The sequence below is a fragment of the Theropithecus gelada genome, chromosome 1, assembly GCF_003255815.1.
Source record: "Theropithecus gelada isolate Dixy chromosome 1, Tgel_1.0, whole genome shotgun sequence".
NCBI lineage: Eukaryota > Metazoa > Chordata > Mammalia > Primates > Cercopithecidae > Theropithecus > Theropithecus gelada.
In genome coordinates this window covers 82,693,304-82,708,125 of record NC_037668.1, presented here as the reverse complement: position 1 = coordinate 82,708,125, position 14,822 = coordinate 82,693,304, and positions in this window count along the sequence as shown.

Sequence of the window (14,822 nt, the reverse complement as noted above, 5' to 3'; positions counted from 1 at the left end):
CTTTCTTCTCCTTCCTTAAACAAACAAACTGAATTTAAGGCAGTCTGCTAGCAAAACTTAGAGGCTGATGAAGTTTGTCTTTTTCCCCAGGTCCCCAGTTTGTTTGTTTCCTTTCTTGTCTTTCCTGTCCCCAAAGGTATGTATTTCTCCCTCCATTGCCTCCCTGTCCTTTCATAACTTTTTCAGTAAACTTTCTGATCATTTCATTCATCCTAATTATAGAAATGGTTAACACACGCCCACTATAGCTTATCTCAGGAGTATCTGCATATTAACAAAAAGCCAAAGAGAGATAGGAAACCCCATTTCCCAGACTGCCTACTCTGTGCTAATCTCATGTAATCTCACTTAATGTAATCTCATGTTGTAATCTCACTTAATGCTCTCAACAGCTCTGAAGGTTAGGTATTAGAATCCTCATTTTACAGATGAGAAAATTGAGACACAGAACAAGGTCACGGGTAAGTATGTGAAGGGCCAAGATCTGAACCAGACCAGCCTCGTTCAGTGCTCCCTCCTGGAACACGGCCCTGTGCAAGAGCTGTGTCATCTTCGGTGTGGAGTTGGGCCTTTTCCATGCCCTGTGAGCACCAGCCCTACCTGTTACTTTACCCTTGATTACTGCTCCCACACTGCCTTATCTTGGTGCCTTTGTCCACCCTTTTACTCGACTGGCTTTTTTCCTGTCATTTCTACCCCAAATGGTCAGCTCAAAGGCACCTCCTCCAGGAAGTCTCGCACATCCTTCCAGCTCTCATTAATCACTCCCTTTCACGCATGGAGACCTCTTGGGCATTTTGTCCCACCGTGTTGCATTTCTTTCCTTCTCTTTGCATGTCCATTGCCCCCACTCGACTCTGGGTTCTTCATAGCAGGAACCACAACCCATTTGGCCCCATGGCCCGCAGTGCACTTGGCATATAAAACAGGTTTAGTTTTGGATGTTGAACTGAGTAAACGCCCAGCAGTGATGTGGCACGTCAGTCCCAAAGATGTGGTTCCATTACCAGGTCCACATGACCAAGGCTGGGGCCAGCTCTGCAGCCCAAGGACCCTTGCAGTCTGGAGCTCAGCCAAGGAACATGACCTTACTTCCTACCTCCTATCCAGCCTCACGCCAGTTCCCCAATTCTGTGATTGGGAAACTGAGGCCCAAAGAGCAGGGACTTGTCCAAACTGCCAGACTCATTGCATTAGTCCCTTCTTGCATGGCTACAAACATTTGAGACTGGGTAATTTATAAAGAAAAGAGGCTTAATTGACTCATTTTCCTCAGGCTGTACAGGAAGCATGATGCTGGCGTCTGCTCAGTTTCATGGGGGGCCTTAGGAAACTTTCAAATCATGGCAGAAGGTGAAGGGGAAGCAGGCACGTCTTACATGGCCAGAGCAGGAGCAAGAGAGAGGGGCGGGGATGCTACCTACTTTTAAACAACTAAATCTGGTGAGAACTCTATCATATCAACAGCACAAGGGGGATGGTGCTAAACCATTCATGAGAAATCTCCCCCACGATTCAATCACCTCCCACCAGGCCCCACCTCCAACATTGGGGGTTACAATTCCACATGAGATTTGGGTGAGGACACAGAGCCAAACCATATCACTCATGGTACAGTGCTGTCTGCCCTTTTAGGGGTGCCTGCTTCCCAAGTTCACTTCTGTCACATTCAGAAAGACTACAGGTTTTCCATTCGCTTACTCAACAGATGTTTACCAAGCGCTGATCAAGTGCCAAGCATACTGCCAAGCTCTGGAGCCACAGTGGGGAACAAAACAGACCCTGTCCTTGCCTTCAGGAGCTCACAGTCTAGGCCACGGTGAGCAAGTTATGCTAGGCTCTAGGGACCAGTGGGAAGCCTAAGAGAAGCTACTGAGGATTTTAGCTGGCAACCCCAGTCCCTCTCCACACTGGCCATACTCATCCTGGGTTAGTGGCCTTTCCACAGCCCAGTGGAGAAGAGGGCATGGCTGTTCCCAGACCTTGGGATTTGGCCTATGGCTGCCGCCTTCAACAAGTCACTGCTAAGGCCAGGCCTTGCAGTCCCCAGGAACTGCAGCTTCAATGGATGAGTGATGTTTAAGTACAGCTTTGAGCCCTGTAGGACACCCCTGCCCACTGGGCCGCTGGGAGGATCAACTGTCAAACAGTGGAAGCAGCAGGAAGTCCTCGAGGGAGCCCTACAGAGTGAAAGCCTTAGTGACCCCATAATCAGAATAATGAAGATGAATCACACCTTGTTCTGCCTGCTCACTCCCTCTATGTCATGCCATCATCAGGCAGCCAGAAACTCCTGTTCAGACAGCAGGGGCAAGGCATGTTAAAGATCGTGAAAATGGATGAGATTTCTCAGTTACAGGTTTCTAGAGTCTCAGAGTTGGAAAGACCCTTAATCATAAGCTTTTTTGCACCCCCCACCCCCCATCTGGAGCAGACTCCTCTCTATAGTGAGTCTTCTGAAAGGAGGGTCTAGTCAACACTTGCATGCCTCTGGCAGACAAACAGCTCACTACCTCATGAAGGAATCATTTTTCAACAGATCTAAGTCTTCTGAGTTTGTCCTTCTATTGAGTTGAAATCCGTAATTTTCCTTGGTTCAAGTTCACTTTCTCAAGCCATATAGAACAGTCCCTAATAAGCAGAGTGACCTTGAACAAGTTACTTTCCCTCTGTTTTGGCACCTATTGCAGTGTTTGAGCTGTTCAGAGGGTGGCTGGCTACTCTGCCCGCAGCCAGGCTGAGCTCTGACCTGGCCACCCAGCCTGGAGCCTGCACAGAGTGGGTGCTAGAAGCTGAAAGCAGAACAGAATAGGGCTCCTCTCCATCCCTAGCCAGACCCCAAGGGAGCACCCTGTGTGGATGATGGTGGCTGGATGCCAAATGAAGTGAAATATCTCCTTTTCTCGGGCTGTTAACTTTTTTTCTTGTTTAAGGAAGGGGAGGATAATGACATTTAGCACTTTACAACTCAGCAGTAAAATGAGCAGATGGAAACAGATCCCCAGCACTGCGGGCATGCTTCCAGTGAGAAACCCTCCCCGGTTCCTGGGGCCGGAGTCTCTGGCGGGGCTTGCTGATGGGGTTAGAGACACAGCGGCTTCCCTCCTTCTCCCCAGTTCCTCCTCCCGCACAGCACCCCAGGCTGCACAGCCGGCTGTACACCTGCTCTCACTTCCCACTTCCTTGCCTCTGCTCCCCCTGCTCCACTACCTAAGGCACCTTTCCTGCCTCCCAGGTCTCATTGGAATACAACCTCTGTAGTGTTTTGTTTTTTTGTTTGGTTTTGTTGAGTCTTACTCTGTTGCCCAGGCTGGAGTGCAGTAGCACAATCTCGGCTCACTACAACCTCCACCTCCTGGATTCAAGTGATTCTCCTGCCTCAGCCTCCCAAGCAGCTGGGACTACAGGTGCATGCCACCATGCCTGGCTAATTTTTGTATTTTTAGGAGAGACAGGGTTTCACAATGTTGGCCAGACTGGTCTCGATCTCCCGACCTTGTGATTCGCCCACCTCGGCCTCCCAAAGTGTTGGGATTAGCATCATTCCCATTTTACAGGCAAGGAAACTGAGGCTCAAAGAGGTTAAATAACTCTCCTGAGGTCCCTTTATACAGCATTGAATGGCAGGCAGGCTAAAGAGTACTAATGAATGGCTTTTTAATTACTTGGGGTTTAGATTATTTTCTCTTCTATCACATATGTTGCTCTATACACTGAATACATAAAATTAGGATGGATGTTTTGTGCTTGTGTTTCCAAACCAGTCAATAGTTCTGTGGTGAGGCTTGTTCTATTTTGGCATGTAAATTGTTTCATTAAACTTGCAGCTCCTCTGTGAGTTTTATTTGTCACCCACAAAATAAAATAAACAAGCGAAAGAACTCTTCTTGTACAGGAGATTCATTGTTTCACCTGCCCAGCCCCCTCCCTGCTGGGAGTGGCATACCTCATCTTGGTGGGCTACTAACTGCTCCTCCCCTCACTATGAGTGGCGGTGGAGGTTGCCAATAATAATACCCCGCCCCCTGACCGCAAGAGCATGCACGTGACCCAAGCTGGGCCAATCAGAGTCCTTCCCAGAGAGTTTTCCAACTGGGCGCAAGAGACAGAAAATGCTCTCTGCCTTTCTGCTGGCACAGCTGTTAGTGACCGCCCCACTTAGGATTAGTCTTAGCGCTGAGCGTCAAAGACTTGAAAAACACTATCTTAAACAAGATGGGGGCTTATCCTACAAGGTCAGCCCAAGTATCACTAAAGTGCCCTGCCCACATTCCCTCTGCCCTCATGCACCAGGTGCGTGCCCTTCATCCTACCGCAAGCATCTGTCACTCTCAACCGAGGGCTCTCTCTTAGCCCAAGCAGACGGGAAGCACCGGGTGGTCGGTGGCCCCAGAAGCAGTCTTCCACTAATAATGGTGAATGGACATTGGAGGATAAATACCCCAGCCTCCTAAGCCCTGAGAGTAGGATAATTCTGAGGCAGTCTGGCATTGTCTCCTAGAGGGACTGAGGTCCCCAGAGGGATTGAGGCCCAGTTTTCTGCAGCAAAACCTGCTCATAATCACACCTTGTGTGATTTTTCCTCGCCTCTTATTTCTCCACTCCCAAGCAGTGCTTCCTGGGATCACTATGAAATAAACTACTTGCCCTTGACTCCTTGACTTAGGGTCTGCTTGTGGGGGAAGCAACTTTGCACACTGTGATAATTAATTTCATGGGTCAACATAGTTGGACTACTGCTATGGTTTGAATGTATCTGTCCCTCTGAAATTCATAGGTTGGAACTTAAACCCCAATGTGATGGTATTGAGAGATGGAGCTTTGGGGGAAGTGATTAAGTCATGAGGGTTCTGACCTCAGGAATGGATTCGTGCCCTTATAAAAGAGGCTTCAGGGCTGGGAGCAGTGCCTCATGCCTGTAATCCCAGCACTCTGGGAGACGGAGGCGGGTGAATCTCCTGAGGTCAGGAGTTTGAGACCAGACTGGCCAACATTGTGAAACGCTGTCTCTAGTAAAAATACAAAATCAGCTGGGCATGGTGGCGTGCACCTGTAGTCCCAGCTACCTGGGAGGCTGAGGCAGGAGAATCACTGGAAGCCAGGAGGTGGAGGTTGTAGTGAGCCAAGATCACGCCACTGCACTCCAGCCTGGGCAACAGAGTGAGACTCCATCTCAATCAATCAAACAATCAATCAATCAATCAAAGAGGCTTCAGAGAGCTGCCTGACCCTTGTTAGCCTTCCATTTCTGCTGCCATATGAGGACACAACATTATCCCTTTTTGTCCCCTTCCACCATGTTTGCATGCAGCAGAAAAGTGCCATCTTGGAAGCAGAGAGCAGCCCTCACCAGAAACTGAAAGCAAGTTGATCTTGGACTTTCCAGTATCCAGAACTGTAAGAAACAAATTTCTGGGCTGAATGCGGTGGTTTATGCCTGTAATCCCAGCATTTTGGGAAGCCAAGGCAGGAGGATCACCTGAGGTCAGGCGTTTGAGACCAGCCTGGCCAACATAGTGAAACCCCATCTCTGCTAAAAATACAAAAATTAGCCGGGCGGTAGTGGTGTGCACATGTAATCCCAGCTACTCAAGAGGCTGAGGCAGGAGAATTGCTTGAACCTGGGAGGCGGAGGTTGCTGGTGAGTCAAGATTGTGTCACTGCACTGCAGTCTGGGTGACAAAGTGAGACCACGTCTCAAAAAAAAAAAAAAAAGACATTTTTGTTCTTTATAAACTACCCAGTCTCAGATATTTTGTCAGCACATACACACTAAGACAACCAGTGCCCAGATATTTGGTTAAATATTATATATTATTCTGAATGTTTCTGTGAGAGTATATTTTGGGGTGTTTTTGTTTTTGAATTTTTTTTTTTTTTTTTTGAGACAGAGTCTCTCTCTGTCACCCAGGCTGGAGTGCAGGGGCATGATCTCGGCTCACGGCAACCTCTGCCTCCCAGGTTCAAGTGATTCTCCTGCCTCAGCCTTCTGAATAGCAGAATTATAGGCATGTACCACCATGCCTGGCTGATTTTTGTATTTTTAGTACAGTCGGGGTTTCACTATGTTAGCCAGGTTGGTCCTGGAGAGCATATTTTGGATGAGACTAACATTTTAATCTATGAACTTCAAGTAAAGCAGATTGGCCTCCCTCATGTGGGTGGGCCTCATCCAATCAGTCGAAGGCCCAACTAGAACAGACTGACCTCCCTCAAGCAAGAGGGAATTTGGACTTGAACTGCAACATTGGCCCTTCCCTGGGTCTCCAGCCTGCTGGCCCACTCTGCAAATTTTGCGCTTACCAGCCTCCATAATCATGTGAGCCAATTGCTCAAAAATAAATCTCTTGCTCCTTCTCTCTCTCTCTCTCTCTCTCTCACACACACACACACACACACACACACACACACACACACATATCCTATTGGTCTTTTGGTTCTGTTTCTCTGGAGAACTCTTATACAGACACTGTTGAAGGCCTCCCTCATCCCAAGGGGCAGAGCCACCCCCTCAATTCTCCCACAACACTTTCTTCATACCTCTAGTACACTTTATCATAGCCTACCTTGTCATATTTATTAAGCACAAAATAGGAAGGAATATGTATTTACTGAGTGCAGCTGTGTACCAGGGACTGTACCAGGTGTCTCTGGGAGTCCTGTGCTCATTTGTTCACAATTAATTCAGTCAATAAATATTTATTGAGCAGCTCTTAGGTTGGTGCAAAAGTAATCACGGTTTTTACCATTACTTTCCACCAAGCTAATACAATGTGCCATGCGTTGATCTAGGCCAGGAATTGGCAAACTGCAACCCACAGGCCAAATTCTCGCTGCTGCCTGCTGCTTAAAAAAAAAAAAAAAAAAAAGTTTCTTTTTTGTTGTTGTTTTGTTTGTTTGTTTGAGACATGGTCTTGCTCTGTCGCCCAGGCTGGAATGCAGTGGTGAGATCCAGCTCACTACAACCTTGAACTCCTGGGCTCAAGCAATCCTTCTGCCTCACTGTTCGGAGTAGCTGGGTCTACAGGCAGGCACCGCAGTGCCTGGCTAATTAAGCCAAGTTTCACTGGAACCCAGCCATGCTTATCTGTTTACATATTCTATGGCTGCTTTCGTGCTACAGTGACAGAGTTGGGTAGTTACGACAGAAACCATATGGCCTGCAAAGCCTAAAATATGCTCTGGCCATTTACAGAAAATTTTTGGTGTCCTCAATCTAGGCACCGGGATGCTGCAGTGAAGAAAAACAAAAATCCCTACCCTCATGGAGCTTACATTCTGCTGGGGCTAGGGGTGGGGTGGGGAACAGAATACAAGTAAACCAGAAGATGGGAAAGGTATTTACTATATTAAATGGCAATAAATGCTATGGAGAAAAATAAAGCAAGAGAGAGAGTATCAGGAGTGCTGGAGGTGCTGGGAGTAGGAGTAGATTGTAGTGAAAAACAAGGTGTCAGGAAGTTCTGGCTTCAAAGATGACATTCCAGCAAAGACCCAAAGGAGGCGAAGGAGTGAGCTCTGTGGAAATGGGGGTTGTGGGGACAGCCACCAGGTAGAGGAGCAGCAGATGCAACGGAGTATTAACAATGGTTAATGCTGTATTGAGCACTGTGTGCCAGGGGCCCTTTGAGTCACTTTTCCTACATAATCACATTTAATTACTTAAGAGTCATTATCTCATTATACCCTTAATCTTACAAACAGATGATCTGAATATATGTCTATCACTAATATATTTGTATCACTAATACAGTACTTTCAGTTTACAAAGTTTTGTACTGTTGTTTGCTTGATCCCCAAAACATTTCAGGAGGGATACCGACCCCATCAGAGTAACTGAAGGCCAGATAGGTCTAATCACTTGCCCTGGGTCACACAGCCAGTGAGTACTGAAGCCAGGAAGAAAACCCAGGTATGTCTAGATCCAGATGTTGCACTCCCCTCTCTCAGCCACCAGCTTTGGAGGGCATGGACTCTCCCGTGTTGAACATTGTGTTCGTCAACCCCACACACCTAAACCAAAAGCCCGCACCAAAGTGAAAAGCGGGTTTTGTCAAAAGGAACTGAATTCCCATCATTGTTCCAGATGAGGGACACCAGATAAACTGCTGGAATCACACCCAGACACACAGACATTTGATTTTTGCCTTTGTCCTGGAGTACCAACACTGTGCCCCCGACTTCTGGCTGTGCCCAGTGCTCTGCAGGGCTAACCTAAAGAGGTGATCCAAAATAAGTTGTTGGTGGCCAGGTGCAGTGGCTCATGCCTGTAATCCCAGCACTTTGGGAGGCTGAGGCAGGTGGATCACCTGAGGTCAGGAGTTCAAGGCCAGCCTGACCAACATGGTGAAATCCCATCTCTACTAAAAATACAAAAAATTAGCTGGGCATGGTGGCAGGTGCCTGTAATCCCAGCTACTCAGGAAGCTAAGGCAGGAGAATCTCTTGAACCCAGGAGGCGGAGGTTGCAGTGAGCTGAGATCGTGCTATTGCACTCCAGCCTGGGTGACAGAGAGAGACTCTGAAAAAAAAAAAAAAAAAAGGAAAAAAGAAAGCAAAAGAAGTTGTTGGTTGGCAGATTAACTATTACTGGTTTTGCTCTGTTGTATTTTTAGCGGGCATTATTATGAATTGATGGAATTATTTAGAAATACATTAATTTGGCACATATGTATTGAGATTCATTATGACACCTAGTAGGACCAGAGATAAACATGGTCCTTCCCGTCTGGGAGCTTGCAGTCTAGTGGGACAGAGAGATGAACTTCTTGTGTGTGCTACATAACCTGCTGTGTGCCAGGCATCATGCCCGCCATGGGCAATGTCATCAACATCAACAATAATAATAATAGCAAACATTATTGAACCCTGGTTATGCACCAGGCACTGTACTAAGCCCTTTACATGGGCAAACTCATTTTATCTTCATTACAGCTTCATGAGGGAGACGTCACTACTATTTTAAGGATAAGGTATCTGAGGCTTGAGGAGGTTGAATATCTCACCAATGACCATATGGTAAGTGGGTAACAAAATGAGGATTTGCACTCAGGTCTGTTTGCCCTGTCACACTTACACACACAATTGTGACCCATCTCAGAGAGTGAGCCGGTCAGATGGGATACAAAGACAAAATTACAAGGGGTGCCAGGAGAGGAAGAGTCTCTACCCATGGGGGCTTCAAGGAAGGGCTCCTGATGGGGGTGCCACTGAGCTGAAGAGCAGGCCTCCAGACAGAGGGGCCAAGTCAGACAGGGTCTGTTTGGGTGATTGCTCCTGCAATTTTGGTGCTGGGTCAAGACATGCTTGATACAAATAAGTTGCTATTGGAAGCTGTGAGTGCAGACATCAGGCTATGCATCCAACAAACCCGGGTAAGACTCCCTTCTTCCCCTTTTACTAATTGTGTTGACCATGGAGAAGCCAGCCAACTTTTCTGAGCCTTGGTTGCCTCATCTGTAAAATGGATGTAACCGTGATATTAATGCCTCATGGAGGTGTTGTAAGGATTTAATCAGACATAGGTGTAAAGTGGGCCAGGGCGGTGGCTCACACCTGTAATCCCAACACTTTGGGAGCCCGAGGTGGCAGATTACCTGAGCTCAGAGATCCAGACCAGCCTAGACAACATGTGAAACCCTCTCTCTACTAAAATACAAACAAACAAGCAAACAAACAAACAAACATTAGCTGGCGTGATGGTGTACACCTGTAGTTCCAGCTACTCAGGAGGCTGAGGCATGAGAATTGCTTGAACCTGGGAGGCAGAGGTTGCACTGAACTGAGATCACTCCACTGCACTCCAGCCTGGTCGACAGAGCAAGACTCTGTCTTAAAAACAAAAGAAAAAAAAAAGAAAAAGAAAAAGGAAAAGACATAGATATAAAGTAGTCAATATTGTCCCTGGCACATAGCAAGAGCTCCATAAATGTTACTGATGGTGAGGATGGTGATGATAGTAGTAGCCACATTCTAATTCTGAGGAATCTTCATAAAAACAGGAGTCCCACCTTCCTGATCCCTGCTGGCCTCCACTCCTCTAGGCTTAGGCACTAAACAAATGAACAAGTGGTGTGCTCTGGGCCCGAGGAGAAAGGGCTCTCAAAGACCAAAGATTTGCATCCTCCACAGTGGCAAAAGTGGGGAGTCCTTCAGAACCAGAGGCAGCAGCAGTAGGATAAGGGTTCTTTCCTTACAGTGGATGAGGGAGCAATAAGGTCCCCAGAGTCAACATGGGAGAGAAAGTGACTAAATAAGTGTTGAGGGATGGGCTGGATGCTTCCAATGACATTGCTCGGTGTCCCTTCATAACGTCCCCATGGGATGCTGTTATGATTTCTGTCTTATGGATAAAGAAATGAGTAAGTAACTCACCAAGGTCACGCAGCTGAGAAGAGCCTGGGCAGATTCCTAGTCAAGGCCTTCCTGACTGCAAAGCCACCCTCACAGTCCAGCCTGTCTGGGCTGAGCTGGACTAAGGGTGCAGGGGTGGGCTCAGGAGTCCATCAGGTGGACTGCCTCTGGACAGTTATCTCTGGAATCTGTCTCCTCCCCTTCCACCCACTGCCCTAGTCTGGGCTATTATAGGAGTCTCCTTTCCGGCCTCTCTTGCCATCCTCCTCCTCCAATATGAGCTCTCACTTCAGACAAAGAAACACAGCGGACCAGTCCTCTCCTGGTGTAGAACCCTCTTTTGCCCACAGGCCTGCTTCTCACATGAGCAGTGTCTGCCTAGGGGCATGCAGCAGAGGAGGAGGCTGCCTTCCTGTGGTGCCAATTATACTTTCAAGTTACGACAAGTCCATGCTACAGAGTGGGACTCAAAGTGTCCAGGGATTGTGCTCAGTGCAGGAGTTCGTGCGTGTTGAAGGGAAGAGAGGGGCAGAGAGGAGTATCGTTCCTCATCAGAATGGTTTCAATGGCCACAAAGATGAAGATAAACTCAGAGCTTGGTCCAGCAGGCCCTGCTGCACCTGGCTTCTGGTGGCTCTCCAGTTGTGTGTCCATGACACCTGGGGGTGCTCTGTGCTCCAGCCAGAACTATCTCTAGCCGTCTTCCTTATCAGAAGCAATTTATTGCCTCTCTGACCAGAATGTCTTTCCATTCCATTTTTGGCTTGGGAAGTTCCTATGTATTCCTTAAGGTCAATTCCAAGTAGCCCTCCTCTGAGAAGCCCTCCCTGATCCCACCTCATGGCTGAATGTCACGTCCTTTCCCAACCCCCCAATTTGCAGTGTGTTCCCTCAGCACCTAGCACTTCCCTCCTCACAGCTTCTTACCATAGGGCGCTGTGTCACCGCTTTCAGAGGCAGCCTCTCCAGGAGGCGTGAACTCATGAGGCTGGGGAGCTCATCATTAACTCTGCCTTCATTTGCTTATTCAGCACACATTCGGAGACGCCCCGATTCCAGGCAAGGGACTCTGGATGCAAGGACGATTCAGTGTGTCCTCAGAGGAGCCCATGATCTGAGGGAAGACAAATCATCCATTCATTTATTGATTGCTATATTAAAACAACAAATAAACCAAAAAGCAAAACTCTGCACTGAGCCCCAGCACTGGGCCAGGCCCTCTGCTCAGGGATGAGAATAGAGAAAAAAGCAAAACCTGTTCTTGCCCTCAAGCAGATCCTAATCTGGCCAGGGGAGATCGCTAAGTGTGTGGTGTGTCCCCAGAGCTGTGGGGCACCAAGGCAGGTGTGGAGTCCTTCTCTTGCTTTATTTCTTTTTGATAACCAATTAATAAATGAGAGAATGAAGAGATTTTTTCCGTATGTGTGTGTGTGTGTGGGTTTTTTTTGTTTTTTTGGTTTTTTTGCAGGGGATGGGGTGGTATGTCATGGGGCTTTAACCATGAATAAGCCCTGTAAATCAAGTCATTCAATAAACTCTGATCAATTGATTGATTGAAATGTCACACAGGAAGTCGCTAGCAGCAACAGGGCTAGATTCCAGGTTTCCATGACCTTGGGATCTCCACCACCCTGGACTTTCTCAATGGGGAGCAAATCTACTCCGTGGCCGTCTTGACAGGACTCTGCAGCCTGGAGCTGCAGAGCCTCCTGCAATCTCACAGTAAAACGCAGCATTCTTGGCCTGCCTCCCAAGGGGGTTGTGAGCATTAAGTAGTTACCATTGGTAAAGTGCTCTGAAGATGTGGGGGTGTATAAACACGGCAAGTCATTAGGCCTCTCCACACCACTATGCTCTACAGCCTGGGGACTGTTAATTGAGAAATAATTAACACCTCAGGGTGCTGAGGACAGCTGCCTGGCTTTTCCAGGATCGGAAGGAATGTAATAACGTGCACAGGAGCAGGGAGAAATTAAAGGCTACTTTGGATATGTAGATCCAAGAAATTCTGAAGTTTATTTGCCCCTTACCCCCAAAGAGGAGGAGTGAGGAATATCAGCCCAGTGAAACCTCTGGGACTGCACTCCTTGGGGAAAGCCCCTACCACAGCACTGGGCTGTAGAGGCTGAGCAAGGCTCTTAGAGACAAAAGAGCTCAGGTCCACCCCAGCCCTGCCTGGCCTCCTAGCTGCTGGGCAGATGTAGTCGTGTGCTCCACCCGAGCTGTGTTTTCTTCAACTGTAAGACCAGGATAATAACATGGCATCTGCCCCCTGCCCCCCCCCCATCACCAGGTCATCCAATGCCTTTTCTCTAGGCCTGCAGATCTAACCCTGGCTGCACGTTAGAATTTCCCGGGGAACTATAAAATAATAATGTCTGGGCCCACCCCAGATTCACAACCTGCATCTCGGGACAGGGGTTGGGAGTGGATGCATATACTGACTCTAATGCAGTCAAGGTTGAGAATCACTGCTCTGGCCTGTGTGCCAAATTCCGTGTGAGGAGCTGGGAGAATAAAGATGTAAACCACACCACACCCCATGCTTCCCTCACACTGGCTCATCATTTCCTGAGCTGTGCCTTTGAATGTCCTGGTCCCTCTGCCTGAACATTGCACTCCACTCCCACTGCCATTCTTGTCTGGGTAGACCCCATTCATCCTTCAGGTCCAGCTGAAAGGTCACCTCTTCAGTGAAGCCTTCCTTCCCCACGCTCCCACAGGGGTTTGCTCAGCCTCTATCACACCAGTGATCACACGGAGTTGTTCCTGGAAGATCCTGGCGAGCTGAGAGCTTCTTGGGGCCAGTATCAGAATCACCAGTGTCTTGTATTGGGTCTGGTACGTTTTAGGCATTCAATAACTGTAGTTGTTATTAGGTAGAGTCATATAACATGCAGTTCCCACTTCAGGACATTTGCATTTCTTGTTTCCTGTGTCTGGAAAATTTTTCCCCTGCAAGGCTCTGTCTCTCACCCTCTTCCGTTCTTTGCTAAAATGCCACCTACTTGATGAGGCTTTTCCTGATCCTCCTATTTTAAACTGCAAACACTTGGTTAGGCGTGGTGGCTCACACCTGTAATCCCAACACTTTGGGAGGCCGAGGTGGGTGGATCACCCAAGGTCAGGAGTTCGAGACCATCCTGGCCAACATGGTGAAACCTCGCCTCTACTAAAAATACAAAAATTAGTCAGGTGTGGTGGTGGGAGCCTGTAATCCCAGATACTCGGGAGGTTGAGGCAGGAGAATTGCTTGAACCCGGGAGAAGGAGATTGCGGTGAGCAAGGAGATTGCGGTGAGCCGAGATCACACCATTGCACTCCAGCCTGGCGACAAGGGCAAAACTCCGTCTCAAAAGAACAAGAGAACAACAAAAAAATTGCAAACACTTAATCCCCCTACTCCATTCTCCTTCCCTAGTTAATTTTTTCTTTATAGCCTTTAGCACCATCTGACTGACAGATTCTTTTAAATTTTGATATTTTGTTTGCCATGGATTTTTTGCATTAATTTTTTTTTTAAAAAAAAACACTTGTAGCCGGGCGCGGTGGCTCACGCCTGTAATCCCAGCACTTTGGGAGGCCGAGGCGGGTGGATCACGAGGTCAGGAGATCGAGACCATCCTGGTTAACACGGTGAAACCCCGTCTCTACTAAAAAATGCAAAAAATTAGCTGGGCGTGGTGTGGCGGGCGCCTGTAGTCCCAGCCACTTGGGAGGCTGAGGCAGGAGAATGGCATGAACCCGGGAGGCGGAGCTTGCAGTGAGCCGAGATCACGCCACTACACTCCAGCCTGGGCAACTGAGCGAGACTCCGTCTCAAACAAAAACAAAAACAAAAACAAAACAAAACAAAAAAACGCTTGTATTAAAATACTGTTTATCTTGGTTGCTGAGTTCTTTGCTCCCATTCCCTGCCCTGCTTAGATTTCACTGTATTCGTTTATTGACTGTGTCCTCTCTAGAACACAAGCTATACTGAATGCAGCTAATTTTGTCTGTTTGGTTCACTTCACTGTCCCCAGTGTCTACCACAGTGGCATCTACGTGGTAGCTGCTCAAAAAATATTTGGTGAATGGAAGTTTGATTTCGTGTCTTAAAGACTGTCTTGGGCACTGTAATAAAGGAGTCTTTCTCCAACTGTTTCACAATTTTATATTATTTAAATGGAAAGCCCATAAAAATCATAGGATAGATTAGAAACTACGTTGCCCGGTGTGTCGTCATGGTTACACTGTCGCCAGCGGTTCTCCTATTGGGGAGTGGGCGGGGCCTGGCAGTGGGCGGGAACATCACGCTCAAATCATCATAGAGTTACACTTCCCAAGTTCCTAGAAAGTACTTCCGGAACGGTGATTTACTCTTGGCTGGTTCTGGCCAATCAACGATCTTGAGGAAAGCCGGGTTCTCGCTCTATGGCTACACTTCCGGAAAAACTCGGCCCCGCCCCTGAGCGCGGCTTTGCGAT